We start from the raw sequence: 8,902 nt of genomic DNA, 5'->3' as shown, positions 1-8,902 counted from the left end.
GGCCCGGGGCCCACACGCCAGCCCCGGAGAGGCAGCGGAACCCAGAGCAGAGCCCGGGCTGCGCAGGCGGGTGGCGGGGGGGCACACAGGCCTCGCGCAGGCGCAGGCACCGCCACGCCCCCAGCTATATCTCTTTGAAAAAGTATTTAATTGAACTTAGTAAAACATGTTTGACATTACAGGAATAATTAGTTTATTATGTGTAACATAATAATGGTTATTCTGATGATTAGATTTATTAATTTATACTGTGGTCTTTATTATACCTGATATAGAGTCTCATTTTTTCTATCCTATCTTCAGCTATATTAATTATAAAATAACCTTTATTATATTTCTTTATTAGGAGATTATATATTCCTCATCTCTTAATTTTTAACCTAATAATTACAGCATACAGTTTTTAACTACCAGATAACAGTTATCTAATGCTTTTAACCTCAGTTCGAATAATATAATCTCAATCCAACACAAACCTTTTAGCTTTTGCTCAACATTTTAAAATTTGTTCTGTATTTAATTTTTTATTTTATCTATTCCTATTCAGGATCTCACCATGTTGCAATCCTCCTGCCTCAGCCTCCCAGCTGGGACAATAGGAATGGGCCCCCAAGTCTGGCTTTGTCTTAAGTAAGGTCTTGCTGGGACCAGTAGTTGGCATAATGGCTATGTCGCTGGACTCCCATGTCCTGGACCCGGTGGCTTAAAACTCACACTGGGCACGTGTGCGTGCATGCCCAAGATCCCGAGAGGAGAATGGAGGAGAAGGGATTGCGGCATGGCCATCCCCCCTGGGGGGTGACTTCTCGCTTTCTCTCTGGTTTTCTGGCGAGCACACACGCCCTATAGCAAAAATCTCTTTTATGTATAATTTGCCACTTGCTCGTTTATATTTAGTTATTTTTATTTGTGTCACATATTTTCTTATTCTTAGACCACAAAGATGTTCTCCCTTGGGGCCAGCAGTTAGCGTAATGGCTATGTCGCTGGACTCCCATGTCCTGGACCCGGTGGCTTAAAACTCACACTGGGCACGTGTGCGTGCATGCCCAAGATCCCGAGAGGAGAATGGAGGAGAAGGGATTGCGGCATGGCCATCCCCCCTGGGGGGTGATTTCTTGCTTTCTGTCTCTCTGTCTTTCTCTGTCTGTCTGGCGAGCGCACATGCCCTATAGCAAAAACCTCTCAAAAAAAAAAAAAAAGATGTTCTCCCTTGATTTCTTCTTTAAATAAGTTGCATTATTTACCTTTAAAACTTCTCAATCAGTCACAAGCAACATTTTTTGTTGTTATGGGTAACAATTTATATTGTTTTTAATAACGCTAATAAATTTTCATTTCTTTAGAAAATGTTGCATGATGTTATTTTTTCTTTTGTTCTCATTTATCATTGCCTCATTCAGGTAACACAATGTCATCTGGGGAGCTGGCTTTTCTGTGAATTCTTGTGGTTATTCTCTCCATTCCTCCTGCTTCCTGAAGACAGAAGCAATCCCAGTGCACCACAAGTTACGTTTGTGATGTAGAGAACTTACTGAGTATTCTGCCCGGGTCTTCAGTGTTGAGCCTGTAGTCTAGGTTCGTTGAAGCAGGCCTACAGCCAGGGGCCGCAAAGTAGGCCTGAATCCTGCCTGGGTCTGCTGGCAGAGACTCAGATCTTGGGTGTGCAGAAGTGATTCAGGTTCCAGGACGCCAAGAACTGACCAGGAGCTGGAGCCCTGACAGCCAGCCTTCGTTAGGAGTCCATCTGGAGTCAAGTGCACAGGTCCCAGCGTGATGCTGAGGGCCTCAGGGGCTGCTCTGGAGCCTGGACTGCAAGGGCTGGCTCAACACTGGAATGGGCCCAGAGCCTGGTGCACAGGGTCAACCTGACACTAGGGTTCTCTGAGATGGGCCTGATGCTAGGTCTCTGAATGTGAGGTGCTAAGAAAATAAAGAAGGCTCAAACTATGAAAATCAGAACAAAAATGGGACATTACTATTGATTCTATAGTGGTTTAAAAAAAAAGGTTATAAGTTAGTCTACAAACAATTGTATGTTAACTAACTGGATAACCTGTATGAAATGGAAAAATGTCTAGAAACAAAACCTACTAAGATTAAATCATGAAGAAATACAAAATCTGAATAGTCCTATAACTAGTAAGGAGATTAAATCAGTAATCAAAACCACCCAACAGAGAAAAGTCCTGGACCTTAGAACTTCACTGGTAAATTCTACCAAACATTTAAAGAGTTAACACTGGGGCCTGCAGGTGGCATGGTAGTTAAAGTGGATAGATTCCTACATGTTCAGGTCCTGTGCTCAGCAGCTTAAAATCATGCTGGGCGAATGTACATTCATTCCCAGAGTCCTGAGAGAAAAATGGAAGAGAAAGAATTGTGCCATGGCCATCCTCCCTGAAGGGTGATTTCTCACTTTGTCTCTCTCTGCCACTTTTCTCTCCAGCAAATACATGTGCCCGAAGACAGGAACCTAAAAAAAAAAAAGTTTTGAAAAAGAATTAACACCAAGTCCTTCTCAAGCTTTTCCAAAATTTGAAAATGAGGTAATACTCCCTAATTCATTCTATGAGATCAGAATTACCCTGGTACTAAAGTCATATGAAGACACAACATGAAAAGAAAACTACAGACCAAAAATTCTCAACAAAACACTACCAAAGCAAATTTAACAGCATATTAAACAGATTATAAACCATGACCAAGTAGGCTTTAGTCCTAGAATGCAAGGGTGGTTCAACATATCAAAATCAGCCAATGTAATGCACCACATTAACAGAAGGAAGGAGGAAAAAAGCCCACACGATTACCTCAACTGATGTAGAAAAAGCATTTGACAATATTCAACACTTTTTCATTATAAAAACACTAAACTAGAAATAGAAAACTACTTTGATTTTTTTCTTTAAGGGTCTTGCTAGAGTGTGCATGCACTCAGTGGAATGGGGAGAGGTGAGAGATTACCCTCTGGGGAGACTGCCATGCCATAATCCTTTCTTCTACGTTCTTCTCTTGGGATTTTTGGCACGCACACACAGGCACCTGACTTATTTTTCAAGCCACTGGGTCCGGGACTCAAATGATAGAGGTGGCCATATGGGATCCAGCTCCTTAACCACCATGCCACCTGCTGGAAATTAATAAAAGCCACATACAAAAAAACCCATAGCAAACACTTATTTAATAGCGAAAGACGGAAAACTTTTCCTCTATGATCAGGAGCAAGACAAAATGGCCCACTTTCACAACTGCTAGACAACAAATTAGTATGAAATTTCTAACCAGAGAAATTAGGCCAGAAAAAGAAATTCAAAGCATCCAAGTTGGAAATAGCATAGTAAAATTATATCTGTTCCCTGATGGCATAATTTGATACATAGAAAACCCTCAAGTGTCCACAGAAAGATTAGAGCTAGTAAATGATATTGGCAAAATAGTTGAATGCAAGATCAACACACAAAAATCAGTTGCATTTATCATATTAACAATGAATAAACCCAAAAAGAAAAATTTTAAAGTCCATTTATAATACCATCGAAAAGAATAAAATACTTATGAGTTAACTTATCAAGGAAGTGAAAGACTTGTACACTGAAAACTACAAAACACTGCTGAAAAAGGTTAAAGAAGTTATTAATACTGCCCAAGATTTGAACTGGAAGACAGAAGAAAAAGAGTCATAATTAGACTCTGGAAACTGCCCATTTCTATTTCTGTCACTCATTCTCACATCTATGTAGATACGGTTTATTGTTAGTAAAGAAAAAAATAAAAACATTAGCATTATGGAATATCCTTTGAAAGTAACTTGACCTTCTCTCTTGCCAATTTTAGTTATCTTGTCTCTGTCTGTGGTTTTGCTCAATCTGGCTGTGATGTGCATTGGGGAAGATCTTCTTGGATTGATTCTATGTAGGGTCCTTTGTATTTCTTGGATCTGGATATCTGAGTGCCTCTCTAGGTTTGGACAGTTTTCTTGCAGGATTTCATAGAATAGATTATCAATGCCCTTAGTTTCTTCACCTTCTGGGATATTGATGATCCTGATGTTTGGGCGTTTAATGGTATCTAGTATTACTCGTATATTATTCTCATTGGTTTTTTTTTGGTTATTTTCTCAGTCTTTTTGGTAAATTTTTCTAGGTCAGAGGTTCTACTGTCTACATCTGAGATTCAGTCTTCTGCACAATCCAATCTGCTTTTGATATTTTCAACGGAAGTTTTGATTTCCTGTATTAGAGCCTTCATCTCTAAGAATTCCGCTTGATTCTTTTTTATGGTGTGTACCTCCTCTTTTAAATCATGCACGAAGTTCCTCACCTCCTGGAACTCGGTGTCTCTTTTCTCCTGCATCTTCTAGAGTTTGTCATCTCTCTTCTCTTGCATCTCTGTTAGCTTTGTCACTATAAATATTTTAAATTCTTTATCTGACATTTCTATGAGTTCCTTTGTATATTTTTGTGGAGGAGGAGGAGTTATTATTTTCCATTAGAGGAGAGATACTTTCTTTGTTTCTCATGTATCTTGTGCTTCTGCGGTAGCTTCTGGTCATCTGATGGATTATACGCTTTTTCCTATCTTATGGAGTTAAATCTGAGCACTCAGAGGAATGCAGAAGGAGGTGACCTGCAATCTGTAAACAGTACCATTTTTCTCCCTTTACACAACTGAATGAATGAAAATTGAGGATTAATCTGACCCTAAAAGTATTCACGTATTTGGCTACTGAGCACCTAGACCTTTCTAGAGAATCAGTGTATGAAGGTTGAGCAGAAAAGTGAGAAAGTAAAAAGAAAAGGAATAGAAAAAAACAGAGAGAGAGAAAGGCAAAAAAAAAAAAAAAAAAAAAAAGACAAGCAATAAGAAAAAGAGAAGAATTTTTGTCAAAAATAAAAACTGTGTGTCGTGCAAGTGCACTGCAGTAGTGTGGCCACTTGTAACTCATATGGATGTCTGCTGATTGACTTGTCCTATGGGGGTGGAGAAAGGTGAGAATTAGACAGAAGAGCAGCAGAGAGCTAAGTTCAAAAATTCTTAAATAATAAAAATAAAATAGAGAAAGATGGAAAGAGACAGAGCATAAGTGGGGTGTTCTAACCTGGCTCCTGACGAGACTGGGGAGCAGGGGGTGAAGTCTGGGCAGAGGGTCTTCAGTGGTCGAAATCCCTGAATGTGGCCACTCGTAACTCAAATATAGATGGCTGCGGATTGGCTTATCCTGTGGGGGTGGGGAAAGGTAAGAATTAGAAAGACGAAAAAGCAGCAGAGACCTAAGTTTAGAGAGATGGAAAGAGACAGAGAGACTAAGCAGGGTGTTTTTACGTGGCTCCTGGCTAAGCTGGGGAGCAAGAGGGTGAAGTCTGGACAGAGGGTCTTCGATGGTTGAAATCCCTCCTTCACCCAATTTTCTTAACAATTTACGCATTTTTTTGTGCTTTGTCCCACTTCAGTTTTGTCCAGCCATTTCTCCACGAAAACGTTTCAGATGTGCTAGTCTCCCTCCACAGTCACGTGCGTTTTTCTTTTAAGTCATAACCTTTGACCTACATATAATCCTTGTACATCTTTGTGTGGTCCAGAATGGGTTTCCCAAAGCATGCATAGTGTATGATCATCAAACTTATGATATTAGCATATCGTAGGTTGCATCCCTGCAATATTCCCTCTGTTGTTTGTTTTTTAAAAGATATATATTAAGTTGACAACATCCTTTCTTACTCTGTTGTGGTATACCACACACACACACATTCCTGAGAAAGAGGGCGATGGAAAGACAACTTCAATCAAGTCACACCACGGTTCCCCCTTCCTTCCAGTACTAACCCTTTACACAGCCTAGGTGTCTGCTTGCCTTCCTGTTCTCCACAAGGTCGAAAAGCAAGCTCTTAACTGGTGTACCCGGGGCTGTCCTTGGAACTGATGTCCCACAGCTCGGCTCTGTCTCTGCTTGAGCTGCACTCTGCTTCTGCTTTAAGTGGAGAGTCCGGGTGACCCAGTGCCCCTCACACTCCCCACACTCCCTTGGCCGTCCCACACACACACTGAGCCAGGCTGCTCTTAACCTCGGAGGGCAGGGTCTCCACAGTCCTGATTACATTAAGATCCCCTAAGGGGGACACTAAGTCATTCAGTCTCTGCAAGTGCGACACAAATCAGCAAGTTGTTGACATGTGTATAAATAAACCCACAGAAGACTGCACGAACTGTCATAGCACAGAGTTACAAAGATCGTTTTAAACTTTATTTATTCCATGAGCAAGTCGGTCAGAGAAAGACAGCAGACCCACAGGTTCCCCACGCCACAATCTATCCCCAGCCTCAGCCAGCCCCAGGTCATGGGCATATCCAGGCCCAGAGAACTCCGGATGTGCGCCCAGAGAGCATCGGGTTTTACCACGCCCCACCGTCCAGCCCCTGTAGTCTGTAGTTGGATTTCAACTTTCTAAAACACTGGGTGTGGCAAACACCAAGTGATAGCCTGTTGTTCCAGATGCACACACACGGGATGAAATGAACGCGCTAAGGAACTAAACGACACCACAGAAAAATCCCATCAGATCAGAGTCGAGTGAGAGCAGTCAGGTCTCATGATTGCATCACGATGAGCAGGTCGTCATGAGTGAGTCTCCTGGGGCTCTGCAGCAGTATAAAGCCCAGCAGGAGGAGAACCTGTGCTCAGTCCAGCCCATCTGGAGGCTCCACTGTCCCGAGTAGAGTGTCTACACATCCTAGCTGTTGTGGACCATCAGGAGGACGAGAGGTTTGTTTCCATTACTGTTCTGGGCCTTGTTTTATCCCAGCAGGAGAAATAGAGTGAGCGAAATCTACAGAGGGTGGTTTTAGGTGTTAAGAATAAATTCGTTGTTTAATATTTCCTAGGACAGAGCTTGATTCAAAAAAAAATTTTTTTTTCCAGAAATTGGGCCAGCTGGTGGCATGGAGGTTAAGGTGCTGGGTTCCTCCCGTATGGCCGATTGTATGGTTTGAGTCCTGGACCTGGAGGCTTGAAAACACATCAGGCATATCTGCATGCCCCAAATTCTGTGAGAATGGAGGAGAAAGGACTGTGGCATGGTGCTTTCTCTCTCTCTGTCTCTCTTTGGCGAGTGCATGCACATTACAGCAAAAGTTTTAAAAAAAAAGGCAAACCAAAACCTATTTCAGACACGTTAAATGTTAATTGCAGTATGTCTTCCATATCTTCGGTGCTATATCCTCAGATTCATCCATTTGGATAGAAGATATGGGGGGGGAGGGGAGAGAAGAGTTTAAAATATACAAAATGTTAATGCCAGGCCAGCTCCACAGCACAACTGTGAGGTGCTCTGTACGGGGAGTCAGATCCCGTGTGGCCCACTGTAGTGCTGTTGACGGATGGCAGAGTGTCGAGCTGCGTTGTGAAGTGCTTGGTTCTTTGGGTCCAGATCACTAAAAATAGAGATCCGTTCCTAGGCGCAAAATGAAACCGCAACCATGAATGAAGTAGACAGGAAAAAAAAAATTAATAGAAAAAAAGGAAAGCAAAGAAAGCAAGTGCACCCAAAATCTGGGCGGACAGAGTGCCAGGTGGCAGCCGCGCTTGGTACTGGGTCACCGTTATTTTATTACTAGAGGTCATGAATATTCATTAGTGGGAGCCCCTTACGCTGCCTATGTTCTTCCTTTAAATTTGAATCCCCACGTTCTTCGCTGCATCTGCGCACCTTCCTCACAGGTAAAGAATGAGGAACTTGATCACCTAATCACAGGTGGCGCCCAATGCTAGCCAGGTTGCCCCAATTAGACCGCCCAATTAGTCTATGGCCCTAATAGGAATTGGGGCATTGACCAAAAACGCTTGCTTAGGTCTTTTTGATAAGAGAAGAATCTAGGAATCACCCCTGTGTGCTTCCCTCAGGCCCCAAGGGAGGAAGATGGCAAACTGCCTCGCCCTCCCAGCGCCCGGGGTAGGGGAGCCTTTCGCTTTTCTCTTAGGGCTGCCTGCTCACGACTAACTGCCCACCACAGTGCGAGTCCACACCTGGCCACTTGAAACACGCTGGGGGCATGTGCGTGTGTGCCCCAATCCTGATAGGATGAAGAAACGCAGAAAAAGGAAGGCAGTGTTGCTACCACATTAGGGGTTCTCTCTCTCTTTCTCAGTGCATGCGCCCTCTGGCAATACAAGAAAAACGTAGCATAAGAACTATTTACATAGCATTTACATCATCTCAGATGTTTTAACGCACACGGGGGCACAGCGGCAGGTTATCTGCAAATATTACATCTTCCATGTAAGAGACTTGAACATGCCCTATGACAAGAAAAGTCCAGTTTTCTACTACATTGAATTTTCTTTGAGGCCAATTACTTGATCAGTTTTGCCAAATGTTTAATGGAACATTATGGGTGTCTCTAGATAAGTAGTCTACATTCCATATATGTCAAACATGTTTTTAAAACATGCATCACCTTGGGACCAGCAGTTAGCATAATGGCTATGTCACTGAACTCCCATGTAGTCTACCATGGTTTGAGCCCCAGACCCACTGGCTTAAACTCATGCCAGGTGTGTGTGCGTGCATGCCCAAGATCCCAAGAGGAGAATGGAGGAGAAGGGATTGCGACATGGCCATCCCCCCTGGGGGCTGATTCCTCGCTTTCTGTCTCTCTGTCTCTCTCTGTCTTTCTGGCGAGCGCATGCACCCTATAGCAAAAGAAACTTAAAAAAAAAAGTTATCACCTTATTTCTCGTTCTCATTGCTGCCATGTGGCTAGGAGAAAGATATGTAGTTTGAACAAGAGGGCGACAGGTGAGCTGGTGGGACAGGAGACAGAAGAGGGCTATAGGTGGGAGATTCCAGGGTATGGAGAATTCAGAGGACTCATTTTCTTCTCTCCACAGGGAGGACCAACAGCG

Source organism: Tupaia chinensis, unplaced genomic scaffold (assembly GCF_000334495.1).
Source record: "Tupaia chinensis unplaced genomic scaffold, TupChi_1.0 Scaffold000131_1, whole genome shotgun sequence".
NCBI classification, from domain to species: Eukaryota; Metazoa; Chordata; class Mammalia; order Scandentia; family Tupaiidae; genus Tupaia; species Tupaia belangeri.
This window is presented reverse-complemented; position numbering follows the sequence as displayed.